The sequence below is a fragment of the Oxyura jamaicensis genome, chromosome 3 (assembly GCF_011077185.1).
Source record: "Oxyura jamaicensis isolate SHBP4307 breed ruddy duck chromosome 3, BPBGC_Ojam_1.0, whole genome shotgun sequence".
NCBI classification, from domain to species: Eukaryota; Metazoa; Chordata; class Aves; order Anseriformes; family Anatidae; genus Oxyura; species Oxyura jamaicensis.
The window spans coordinates 13,999,237-14,013,009 of NC_048895.1; the positions used below are offsets into that span (position 1 = coordinate 13,999,237).

The 13,773-nt window shown below is 48.5% G+C and overlaps 1 protein-coding gene across 7 annotated transcripts in view; it reads left to right on the forward strand.

Annotated features, from left to right (window-relative positions):
* Nucleotides 1-13,773, forward strand: part of SLC8A1 (solute carrier family 8 member A1) — a 101,008-nt gene that overhangs the window by 38,685 nt on the left and 48,550 nt on the right. The gene's annotated exons all lie outside the window — the stretch shown is intronic.

Genomic DNA, 13,773 nt, shown 5'->3' on the forward strand with positions numbered 1-13,773 from the left:
CGTTTATCTCTTCTTGAGCCTCGGCACATGTACTAATTAGAGGGGAACTGGTGAGCTCTGCTAACGCATTTGAACGCGGGTAGCTTTAGGCTTGCATTTGGATCATTAAAAATGAAGCAAAAATGATGTTCTCTTTGCACCAGCTGCTGTGAGCGGGGGCCTTGATTTGGCAGCAGTTAGCTCCCCGGCATAACGGCACTAATGACTGCTAACAGGGAAAGAGACGTGTGGCATTAATGCGGTAGGGTGGTGTGAGCCTACTGCATGAAACGGGCATGCAGAGACCGACCAGGCTGTGAGCTTGCTTTCCCCTTGCCCGTGGGATTTCTCTCCTCTCATTGCCAGGACTAGTAAACCCCCCTGGAAAGCCCACCTCATGTCTCCTGAGGATCTTCTCGGCCTGCTGGTGTGTCCAAGCAGCCCAAGTGACCCCCACACCTGAGTGAGGTTTAATTCTCCACGGTGGGATCTGGCTGCCGGCAGGCTGTGTTGGGACAGAGGCCATCAGTTTTTAAAAGCCAGTGACAGCCTGCGAAGGAAGGCTTCGTCTCACAGCTGATCTAAGCCTTGAACGGGACACAGCTACGTGTGTGGAGGCTGCTCGAGGTGGCCTGCACAGGTCCTTTCGGTTACATCCCTGGGGGACAGGTGTTGTACAGGCATGGTGGTTTTCAGTCCTACAACAGCTGGGCCTGGGGAAATGTTTGACTGTGGGCTTTTCCTCAGAAGTTCCTCGCTGCAATTTCTCCTCCCAGTGAAAATGAGGAAAATTGGAAACTTATCACAGAAGCTCACTTGTTTTTCATTTAAAAAAATCCAGAAGAAGAGGAATCACAGAGATTTTACAGGGGTATTTGGTTTGTTTTTAGAGAAGACACCTGGGGCAAAATAAAATGTCTGCTCCTGTTCTCAGTGGCAGAAAACCACATTGCAACACGGAAACCAGTGACTTGTAGGGATTTCCTGAGCTGGGCAGGCTCTATGCCAGGGTCCCACTGCAGAGGTGAAGTCACACCGGCTGGGGTTCAAATGTGATGGAGGAGGAGGCATGAGTTATGTCAGAGCTTTCATTATCTAATTCCTCATTGTCAACCACCTTCTCTCATCTCCGTACGTAATTGATGTGGTGGCAAATAGTTCTTGCCTGCTGGAAGCTGGCTGCCTTTTGAAATGCTCTCACCAGAGACGTGTTTTTTTCAGGCTTGTACTTCTTCTTCCTCATTATCTTGTCAGCTGGGAGCAGAGTGGAGGAAGGAGAACATATCGGCAGGGGAACGGGAGCCTGCTCGCTCTTTGCCCTGTACCTGGGGGTGCCAGGGTTTTGGGAGCAGCTCCTGGCAGACGGATGGAGAATTCCCATCCCTGGCAGAAGAGGTGTGAGGGTGGTGCAGCCTGGCAAGGGGGTAGCCAGCTCAGTGACTGCCAGGGCTGGAAATGCCTTCAAGCAAGCAGGAAGGCTTGTGGCTCTTCTTGTGGCAGTTTTTGTTTGTAGGCTCCACGACTGCTCCTTCAGCAAAGGAGCTCTTCGGAAATCTCAAAGCTATCAGCTGCAGACAAAGGCAGCTCATTTTTTTTTAAGTCTAGTTGAGTATAAAAGAAGAGAAACCTGGGGATATTTTTTTCCCCTGTAGCTAAACCCCTGGGTTTTATCTGCTGAAATTTCAGAGAGAAAATCCAACAGCTACCAACCCAACTGGTGGCCAGAGGTAACCAGGCTTCTGAGGAATGCAGAAAAGATGACTACTGACAGCAAAATGGCTCTGGAGCAAGTGGGGAAGCTGGGAAGGGTCAGCAGGCATCAGGGTATCACCACACCATAACCCTATTTTTGCTCTTCTGGGGTTGGAAAGCACTATTCTGCCTTCTTCCCACAGTCATATATTTCCTTTCCTCCTATCGACCCTGTGTCCAAACCCAGCTTCCCCTCTGTCCCCTCCACCCCCATTTCCCCTGTTCATTTTCAGAGTTTCATGGCCTTGTGCGCCTCCCAGGTCCTGGAGAAGCAGGATAAGGTGAGGGGGGAGCTGCTGAACTATAAACTCCCATCTGCAAACCTGTGGATATATGGAAGATGGGTATTTTTAGCAGTGAGGAAAAGTGACTTGCAGACAGTCTGTCTCGAGGTGCGGCGGAGATGCCAGCACTTGAAGGCTGTGCACCCTGTCCAGGTGGTTTCCTGGAAGATCTGCTGTGAGGTGCCAGGATAAATGCAGAACCCAGCAAGCAGGGGACCTCACAGGGACACTGTCATACTGCAGGAGCTGGGAGCAGCCCAGGGCCACTGTCAGATGCTTTGCACCCTGCATGACCCCTCTATAGTATCCTGGGGAGGATGTAAGGGGCTGCCCCAAAGCTCCACTCTCATGCTCAGAACTAGACGAAAAGCAGCATATCAGAATTACTGTCTTCACCTTCTTCATCATCTCAAGATGTTTCTGTGGCCAAATATGCACTGTGATACAGCCCACATAATCATTACCAGCAAAAGCCGTGGTGGTTTATTTTTATTTTTTTTTATTGTTATTTTAAGCTGCAGCTCTCAAGCCAGCTTCTTCTTCCTCGTCGTCACTGCAAAGAGGCTCATTGTGTTTGATGGTTGCTTCTGCCCCGTGAGCTCGCCGTTTGCTGTGGCAAAGCCAGTTGATTTTAGCGGCACTTTGGCATTGATTGAGATCAAAACCTGGGTGGTTGGTGGTTTTGTGACTGTGCTCTGCTGAGATGCAGCGTGAGTTACAGAAAGAGAAACAAAAGAGGGCTTGTGTTTAAATAGAAACGGTTCTCGTGGTTTTGTCACCGCATATGGCAGGACATATGCAGAAATGAATTTGCTGCTGTTTGCCCGGTAACAATAAGCAGGTTGAGGCAGCATGTTAGGTCTCAGAAAAGGAAGCGTGCATTTTCTTTTATAATCTCTGTTTTTGAAATTCAGATGTTCACTGCTGTTTCCTTGAAACAGTCACACAAAGTTAATTGGTAGCAGGGGAGGCATCCAGCCGCAGTGAAAAAGAAGCAGCCTGTCCCGGCGGGACTAGAGTTCATCTGCCTGTCGGGCTGCCTTATGGGACGCCCTGTGCAGTCACTGATCTCTCAATGAGAACCAAGTGTTGTGGGCTCCAGCTCCAGATGAATGCATGCTGGCAAGCCCACTTGACTGGTTTACCATTAACGTTATGGGTGAGCTGTTGGAAGCCTACACACAGTGGACTGAGAGCACGGGTACCTGCTCTTTGCTCCTGAGCATGAAACCATCTCTGTGATGGAGTGCATGGGCTCAGCAGCATGACGGGGAAAGCTGCTGATATCTCAGGCCTAAGCTAATGATTCTTCAGGAGCTACGGACCCGTTCTCTTCGCCCACTTCTGCCACGCTGGTTTTCAAGCCCATGTGTCTGCAGTCATACCTGAGCATGCATCCCTACCCTGTGTTTCACCCAAGAGGTGATGGCCTTGCCCTCCCACTGGCACAGCAAAGCGAGAGTCGGTGCCTCTTTCAGTGTCACACTAAATCCAAAAGCTGGGAGGTAGGCAAAAATTTGCCAGCCGGAGGAAGGGAGGACAAAGCTGACATCTGGGGTGTTACATTAGCAAAGCCTCAGCTAGGAGCAGAGGAGGGCAGCAAGAAACACCTCCATCCTGTTTCTGCAAACCTGAGCACCAGAAAAAAAAAAAAAAAAAAAAAAAAAAAAAAAAAAAACTCCTTGCCAGTGAGCATCGTGCAAAACACCCTGCCTCTGCTCAGCGGTGCTGCACTTCCAGAGCCCCGTGGCTCACCCGATGACTTTGCAATAGTTAATAGAGCTTTATAATTCAGGACGGCATGAGGCAGGGGGGCGTCTCTGTGCATTTCCAGGCGCTGTTGCAGATGTGGTGGTGAGCGCGGCACGCTGAGACATCCACGGGAAAGCAGAGCTCTTTGCGCACGCCGCATGGCAATCATGCCTCAAAGCTGATTGACGATGCGGGCTTGTTAATTTTAACAGAGGTTAATGGATCTCATTGCTAGGAACTTAGCATCCTTTTCTTTGACCATATATAGCCAAGGTATCAACTTACAGGCCTGGGGATTTCAGCTTTCTGTTTAGATTTTAGATGAAAGGCTGCAGTTGGAAGTGATCATTATAAATATTTCCCGCTATCTGGTAGCAGGCTAACTTCAGCCCCTTCTAAGGAATTCACCGGCATTGTCTTTTACAACCGCTACCCCTGGCAAAAGGCACTCAAGGGGAGTGTGCCTTGGAGCTGCCTAACCCCAGGGTGTGCTGGAAGGACGGGGCTGAGGCCCCGCGTGGCCGTGGAGGACCTCTGCCCTCCGTGCCATGCCGCAGCTCTGTTGCTTTGCTGTGGGACTGCTGCTAGGGCAACGCACACGTCTGGCATCACGCGCTCCGTCAGCACTCAGGAGCCAAAGGGAGACCATCAGCAGCGCTGCGAGGCTCCCTGCGAGCACCACAAGAAGGGAAGCTAGTGGGATCCAAAATGCTGGGCTTGTGAAGGGGATGAACGCATGCAATGAAAAGGGCCGCCTGCATCCTTCTCTGGTTTCTCCCAGAACTGGGGATGGATGCTGTCCGTGCGATTGGAATCCAGGGATTCGTGGCCACTCCATGCAGAAGGGCTAAAAAAAAATATAACCGCAGCAAGATCAGTTAGAAATCCTGACTCCCGGGGCCTCTGGAAATTTGTGCCACAGAAATGCTGTGCTCTTGTGCAATTTAGTGTCTCTGAAGAAGAATAAATCTGCTTTCAAAAAAATCCATCTGCATATTGCATGTATTTATAGTTTGCTGCAAGCCTTTCCAGTGAGAACTTTTAGAATTTATTTTAAATTAAAGTGACTAGCGTGACATACCACTACTTAGCCTTTTAACAAAAACATTTTAGTCTTATAAATACAGTTGCTATTATTAAACTCCAGGGAAAGCCAGCAAGCTGCTCCAAATAACATCCTTCTGGTTGCCTGCCTGAGCTCTTCTGATGCGCAGAACCAAGGCATTGAACACCTTGTTGGAGGCCAGGATCTTATTTTCTGCTTCCATGATGGCTGTTGAAGCTTGTTTAATTTTTTTTTCCTCTTTCCATTGTGTTATTCCTTATGTTGTTTTTCTCCTGGTGGCGCTTTCTGGCCTTCTCCCTCGAGGCAGCTTGAGACCTGTCTGTATGTCAGCTGCTGGGACTGACTGAGGATGGCAGACATTATTGTCTGGTTTAGCAGAAAATGGGGTAATTTCCATGCTTTTCTGTCCCTGTAGAATGAGATTTTAGGAAATCTCAGTCCCTTTGTTCTGTCGGTGTCCATGGCTTTCAGAAATGCTCCAAGTTTTGGAGCAAGTTTTGGTGCTCCAATGTAAATAAAACCGAACAAGGCTGCCAGCTTCCTGGGCTGCCAGCAGGTGGAGGGAGCTGATCCTTCACCTCTGCTCAGCACTGGTGAGGCCACACCTGGAGTGCTGGGCCCAGGCCTGCACTTCCCAGTACAAGGGAGACCTGGACATACTGGGAAGAGTCCAATGTAGGGCTACCAAGTGATGAAGGGGCTGGAGCACCTCTCCTGTGAGGAAAGGCTGAGCAAGCTGGGGTTGGTCAACCTGGAGAAAAGGAAGCTTCATCAAGGGATCTCATCGGTGTGTATAAATCCCTGAAGGCAGGGTGCAAAGAGGGCAGAGCCAGGCTCTGTTCAGCAGTGCCCAGTGCCAGGACAAGAGGCAGTGGGCACAAACAGGAACACAGGAGGTTCCCCCGACCATCAGGCAGCACTTCACTGTGTGGGTAACAGAGCCCTGGCACAGGGTGCCCACAGAGGCTGTGAGGTCTCCTCCTTGGGGATCTGGATGTGGTCCTGGGCAAGCAGCTCTGGGTGGCCCTGCTTGAGCAGGGGCCTCGACCAGAGGGCCCCAGAGGTCCCTTCCCACCTCAGCTATTCTGAGATTCTCCAGTTCCAAAGAACCAAGAGGTTAAAAGGCAGAGAGCCAACAGCTTGGGTTAATCCCATCTCTTAAACGTTGTTTGCCCAGTTTGTTCCAAAACCAGAGCTGAGCAGCTCTTCCTCATGCAGCCTTTAAGTCTGTGTGGCTGCTAAGAGAGGGAGGAGGCAATAAATCACTTCAGCCAAAGGCATGGACCCATCCAGTCACTTAATTAACGAGGGGCTTTCTCCTTATTTGTAACCTCCTTTCAAAGCAAATGAGTGTGACTGGTAATGAAAGGGAACATATGCAATAGTTTAAAAATAGATGTCAGGGTAGTGAGGAAAATCATTGCCCTGCTGTGTGTAGCTCAAGACAGCATTCAGCATATCCCATTTGCCTGACGCTCTGTGAATGGGAATGAACCTGAGTGCATGGGGGCTCCTGCCCCAAAAGTGTCCCTCTGTGTGTTGCCTAAACATAAAAACAGATCTTGCCTTCCTGACTTTACAGGGGAAACTGAGGCACAGGGCCCTGGGACTAGCCCATGGGAAGGTCCTGGCATGCGTCATTGCTCCAGCTGCCCTGCCAGCTGGGGGGCTTTGGGGTGGGCTCTATGCCTTTCAGCTCCCCCCTAGTGGAGCTGTCAAGCAAGAGGAGAGAAACAGCAGCCATGCTGTGCATCTTTCTGGTCAATCCATATATCTTAATGTGCATTATAAAGAAAAATACAAGGTAGCCTCCAGTCTCAGGAGCTTGGTGACCACACATCATGCACCCAGGAGATATGGGGTTTTCCAAAAACTTGTGAATGTTTGTTTGCTGAACCTCACAAGGATCCATCTTCATCAGGCAGGACAGCCAGGGCTTTGGGCAGCAGAAACACAGAGCACAATGGCCCACAGCAGTGTGGATCCCTGGTGTCCCCTTGCAAAGCCAAGATTTTCTGCCCACAGAATCATAGGATCTAGGGTAGAGAAGACCTTCAATATCATCAAGTCCAACCATCAACCTGACCCCCTGAGTCCCATCACTAAATTATGTCCGTTAGTGCCAGGTCCACAGGTCTCTTAAATACCTCCAGGGATGGGGACTCCACCACCTCCCTGGGCAGCCACATGTTGGAAGTAGGAAGCGTTAAGATTTTAGCTTTTATCTTTCTGTCTGTCATGGGACATGAAGAGGTATCAGGAGGCTTCTGTGGAAACATTTTTTTGTTTGCTTTGTCCTTATTCCAGGTTTTCCTTTCTTTCTATTTTCCTTCTTAATTCAGAGAGTTTAAAGGACTTGTAAATATTATGCTTCAGAATTAAAAGCAGACGAACTTATTCAGTCAAGTTCTGAAAATAGCCAGGGGCTGGCGATTCTGGGGTAGCATCCATCCCTATCTGAACTCATGCACTTTTCTCTGGTCCTTCCCCAAGTGTCTGTGCCTGCACATAGGATCTGTCCCCAGGCAGGCACTCGCCTGCTACTCCTCTTACCATACATTACAGTGCCTGGCACTGGTACTGCCAGAATGATCGGGGCAATTCCATGTGCAAACCGGAAAAAAAAAGCAAACGCTCAAGCACATATGGGGGAAAAATTAGTTAATCTCTGTGACAATTACTTCATTATTGTTTTCTACCCCTGGAGGTTTTGTGATGGTTCACGAGATAAGAAAAGTCTTTTTGCCATATATGCAGCATTTAGTAATCTGCCTAGTAATTGCATTGGTTGTAAAGACGGTGTGCTAATAAGCATGTGTGCAGCTGGGATGCAAAAACCAGAGCTAATCCAGCTGGGGGTGCCGAGCAATAGGCAGTGCAGAAGTAATGATTATTAATAGTGTGTGTTGACTTAGGCTGATAATGCCCCAGAGCCTTCGTTCTCCGTATCTCACCAGCGGTAAATGGATGCTTGGTGCGGAAGACAAATAGCATGTAACTAGGAAACTGCCCACCACTAGACTTCCTTCGTATATTTATATAAGGTAGTGTGTCCCAAGAGGCACAAGTTCACCAGAATGGAGGCTTTGGGGTGTATTTGGAGCTGAGGGCCACCAAAATACCAGGGCAGGGGATGGCACCCTGCTTCTAACAATTTTCATTGCACAAAGGATTGTGGAACTGTGTTCGGACGTGATAAATGTAGACACAATGCGATGTGTGGGCAGGAGCAAGGCAGGTTGCGTATGGGGAGGGCTCTTGTCTGAGTTAATTATTTCCAGAACCAGAAATAATTAGTGCCGAGCCCTATTTTTGGAAGCAAATGCAAGATGAGCTAGAGAAATATTAAACAGGCAAAATTATTATGCAGTCTGAAGGATAGAGCTGGTTGAAAAGGGAGACAAGAAAATTGAAATAATACAAAACCTCACAGCATGGAAAAAAAAAAAAAATGCTAGATTAACCCAGGAAAAAATCCTAAACCAACCCAAAACCTAGATACTTCGCATTCACTTTCTGGCTATTCCATCTTGCCAGACAGGATGATAGGTGACTGTCAAGTCACAGGGAAGGTTGGGGAATAAATTATTTGTTCTTTATTATTATTATTATTATTCTCTTTCTTTCTTAAACTTTTTTTTTTTTTTTTCATTTTCTACTCTTCATCTGTTCCAGATTTCCTTGGGTTTGTGGCAAGAAATCTCTGGTATGGCAAATGTAAAGTAAAACCATAGCTGTTGTAACTTTATATGGTTTCCGAATTTCTTCAGCTTTAGAAGGTCTCTAGCTATAAGAAGTGAGAGAGCAGTTTTTCCCTCCATTATTGACAGTTTTAAAAAATTAATGAGAAGATGGGAATAAAAGAAATGGATAAGAAAGAGAAACAATGAGGACTTAAAGCAATGGAATAGGAATCTAAAATTTGATTCTTAAACATTTTATTTTGAGGATGGTGAGGGCTTGAAATTTTCAGCTAAGAATTGCAAGATAACTTCCATGGGAAAAAAAATAAAAATAAAAAATAAAAATAAAAAAAAGTTTCTAACGAGACATTTTTGGATAGTAATCTTATTCCTCTGAAGAAAATCGTGGACATTTAGAGGAAATAATGATTTTTTTCCTAAGCCAGAGCAGCAGGTGGATTTGACACAAATGCAGTGATCTACTCTGCCTTGCTTAAGGATCCAAGATCTCTTAAATTCAAGAGGAAAGCTGGGAAAAACTCCCTCCATAAAGGCAGTTAGTACTTCAGAGAGAATATTTAGAGCCAGAACTGTCACAAACAGAGTTGTAGGGCACTACTTCTCAGATCACGCAAGCTGATACTGCAGTTGATAAAAGCAAGCATCTGAAATGTGAACTTTGGTATGTAGAGAACTGGCCTTATTGCTCTCTTGATCCGGGTTTGATTGCATAGGAGACTTGGGCGTCTCTTGACCATAATGTTAGGTTGTTATCAACAACAAGTTTTGACCTTGTCCTGGGACTGGAGCTTGTTCCCCTTACAGTAGGGTGGACCTCCTCATTGCCACAGCCTGGTTAGGGTTGGGATTAAGGTAGCAGCTGAGCCAAACACCTTGTCCCCTCCTTTCACCCAGGAAGGAGCAGCTAGGTCTCCTTCTACAGATGCTTCAGTCCAGACAGGTATCTCCATCACCACTCATGCAGCCGTGCCAGAGGTGTCCACGGCACAGCAGCAAGTTGTGTAGATGACCCATTAGCTCGTGCCAGCCCTGCTCCGGGCCACAGCAGTGCCTGCAAAGACACTGGTTATGCTGGAGAGAGCTGCTTTGTCTTCCTTGCTTGGACTCAAGAGAAGAGAAACATCCTCGCTGAGAGGTTTATAGGGTGGGAAACCAGGAGGGAATCATGTTTGCAGGCCCTCTAAGAGCATGCGGATGTTCAGATGGAGTGATACACAAGGGATAAATACGACCCTCACTTTCAAACTTGTCTGGGCTGTCTTCGTATGTCTTCCCCCCACCAGACAAACTGTTTTTGTGAGAATACTAGTCAGACCAGGGGCCTTGGCAGCTGGGATCTCACAAACCTCGTCTGTACAAGGTGGAGAACACAACCACAGACCACTATGAACAACTGGGCCTCTTCCATTTGATATTTAATACGAACTGACTAAAATCTCGTGCGTAAATTGAGCGCAGCAGTGAGTAGGTAGAACTGCAGCTGTAATGGTGGAAGGAAGTGATTTTTTTATTACTTAGACTTGTGAATATGTCTCCCAGGCCACATGCGTGCCCATGGAGAATGGAAATGAGGGACCGTTTGCGGAGCTAGCGAACAACTGCACTCCTCTGAGAAGCATTTGTATTTGAAGATAGGGGATTTTACCTGTGAGCCTGCATACTTGGTCAAGCATCCATGGGGCTTCTGTCATGGGAAGCCCTAGGAAGATGCATCATTGATTTTTGCAAGTTGAAAACAACCAAAATTGCTTTTGTTCCCGAGTAAGTGGTTTGGGTCTCATTTTCCCACTGCATATTGTACCTTGCAGACTAAAAAAGACATGAGAAGTAGAAGTGACTGATTTTTCCATTCCTTAAGCTGCCTCCACGTGGGATGATTGCTCAGGGGATTTCAAGGCAGACTGAAACACAGACAAATGCTGGCTTCATGTACACTCTTCAGTATTGCTGTGTTTTGAATTTTGTTAGAAACTTGGCAGACTTTTGCTCAAGCTCTAACTTCCTTTTCTGCCTTCAGTTTATCAGCTGCCATAATTTCAGATGCACAACCACAGCGTGCAACCATTTAGCTCAGCACGCATGAGCAAGGGAAGCACTCTAAGAACATGTCTGGTTAAAGTACTCGTCATATTAGGAGCTGGCAGCCAGGGCAAATTAGACCCAAATTGGTACATTGCACAACTGAGGAAACTCATTCTCCGGCATGTCTTATGCCATCAATCCTACTGTGCTTGGACAGGAAGCTTAACTGCTCGGGAAAAGGCCAGGATCTTCTCTCACTTGTATTCTCTGAGCTCTGCCCAAGGAGACCTTGGGTGCATATATACTCAAGGGCATGTGTATTCAAGGCGGAGGGTATAATAAAATAGTGCCTCTGTCAGAAAGTAAATTCAGCCTTGTGATCTTTCTGAGCTGACTGCAGCCCTAAATCCTGCCGATGAGGCAGCCATAATTCCTTTCGCGAAGCGCCGAAGACGGATGCGCAAATCCTAGTCCAGCATGGAAAATAGGTGTTTTTCCATCGCTCCAAAGAAGTTTTTGACTTGTGAAACCAGAGTTCTTAACTTGGTTTTGCTGCAGCATGTCCTGCTCAGGGTCAAAAATGTGGGATGTCAGATATTGCTGGTTCTGGCCGTAAACACCCCTGCATTGGACAATTAGGTGTCACAAACCTTTGGGGATGGGGAAGAAACAAGCAAGGCGCGGAGAAGAGATGGGTACAAAACAGTTGTGCAAGGGAATCGGTCCTCATGAGCAGCACCAGCCCTCGGCACTTTGATGACCTAAAGGCAGGACGGGGAAAAAAAAGAAAAAAAAAAAAGGCTGACTGATAACTGATGAAGCTATTAATGTGACGGGATGGTTTTTTGAGCATGGTCCAGACCACAGCATGTTTGGGAGTCATTGGCAGCTTGCCATCTGCAAGGGAGATATTCGCGGTCTCCCTCAGTGCAAGAGGGAGAAATTCCCTGTTTGCTTTTTTGCTTCCCACACAAACAGATCCAGCTGGTGTTCGGACTCCAGCTGGGGAGAGTTTGGGATGCACCTCTCTGAAGCAGCTTGCTTTTCTATGGGAAAGAGAGCTTTGACCACCATAACTTCGAGCGCTGCGAAGTATCCTTGCCTTGAATTCCCTCCAGCACAGCGCATGCACCGCTGCCTGCTGAGTGCAGCACGGCTCCAGGAAAGGCTGGGAATTAGGGTACGTATGGCTAGTGACTGGGGGGACACGATGGGCATCCCATCCTGAAGAGGTCCTGCAAGCTGGAAGAAGTGCTGATTGCTGACTGTAGCAAAAGCTTGTTTCTTCTGCAGCACCGTAAGGGGTGTGCTAAGTGGAGCAAGAAGCTGTCCAACGTCCCAAGCCATCAGCCTGGAGTCACCGCCTGGGGACTTGTTGCAGCCATGAGAACGGGCAGTCCTGCTGACCCCACGGCCACGCCAGCATCGGCCTTGCAGGCAGGACGAAACCTTCCAGGAGGACAAAGCCTTCCGGGAGGGTGGTGATGGTTTGCTCCTGGTCTGGCAGGTTGTCTTGGGCTCTTGTGAATCCTGATTTCTCCATGGCCTTGGCAGTCCCCTGTGCCATACCTGAAGCAGCTAGTATCCTGCATCCTCCTGCATCCCCCGCTGTTCCTGATGGCAGGGCATCCAGACAGAGGAGAAATATGTTAGCCTCTTGTTATCTTGACCGCTGGTGTTGGTCAGCTGCTGGCACCCTCCAGGGAAGAAGACAAGAGCGAGCCTGTGGGTGCCAGGGCAAACGGAGATCACCCAAAAGGTGAGGACACAGGTGTGCTTCAGGGACCCATGGCACACACCTGCCTCGAGGAAAGTGAAGGCTTTTCATTCATGCTCGTTCCCTCGCTCTGCGTCCCTTTATTTCACCCTGATGATTGCTTTGCCACAGCAGATTATTATCCCAGTTTATCACCCAGCTGGTGGAAGCTGGGACAGCCTCCCAGCCTGCCTTGGAGAGGAGTTACTCCAGAGCAAACCAGGTAATGCCTGGGAGAATCAACTAAGAAATAAAGAGAGCTGGAGAGCCTGACGTGTTTGGGGTTTGATGGTGCAGGATTAGGAAGAGCCCGTGTGCCCCTGCATCCCTTGCTGCTGGGACTGCCTCAAAGCTGAGAGCCCGTTGTTGTAGTGCCAGAAAGCAGCCCCTAGAAAGGAGGTCTCCTTGAAGCCTGCCCCCCCGCGCTTCATTCCTGAGAAATTAAAGCAAGTTCTGGGAAAGCAGCCGGGTGCTGGAGACCTTGGGAGATGTGGCTCAGAATGGAAACGCCTTGGCTTTTTGGTCTTTGAGTCACACACGTCCCAGCCATGGCACCCTGGGGAAAGCCCCAGCTCCCCTGGTGAGCTACACACATCTGTAAGTTTTGCTGCAAATGCAATTCATTAATTAAGGCTGCCCTGATGAGCAAGGTTTGCGGGTGGCTGTACTCCACTCGGTGTGTCGGTGTCTCAGACTGCGAGGGAGCAGGTGCCTGAGAGTTAATGCATCCTGCACACGTGGGGCAGGTCCTGCATGTGCAGCAGAAGTTTGCACGTAGCAAGCAAGCACTTCAAAGATGCTGACCCAAATCCCACGGGAGAACAAGGCAAGATTTTTGTTGGCTTATCTACGTGTCTGCATATTTCATGCAATTGAAAGTAGGGAGTAGGTTATGTGGGGACCCGTCTGCGACTGTGGCTCTTTCAAGATAAACCAGAGTGGAGATAGCCTGGGGAAAAATCCTGGGAGATGAGAGAAGCCGGGCAGACAGCCAGGGAGACTCTGCTGAGGAAGCAGCACGTGTGGACTGGGGGTGGTGGCTGCATGGGGCCTTGTCACACCAAAGGGCAAGTGCAGGAACCCCTCTGCAGGTATTTCATTCCCAGAATTTCAACAGCATTGCACGGGATGTAAATCAACACGGCTTTACATGGTGTAGGGCAGCGCCTCAGGCTGAGTCTGTCTTTGAATTTGGGGGCGTGACAATTCACAGTTGTGTGACCACTCAGGGTCTTGCACATCTGCACATATCTAATGCTCCCCAGCGACAGGCATGTAGAATAACTCCTCTCTTTCAGGAGTGAGTGAAAATTTTGCCTCGTGTCACCAGGATTTAGCAGCTATTCTCATCCTTTTATCTGCATCCCCTGAGACACGAGGAGCAGGGATGGCTCCACACAGATGCGCTGTGGCACGAGCACAGGAATGAAATGATCCATCCAGTGTGTGATCGAGAGG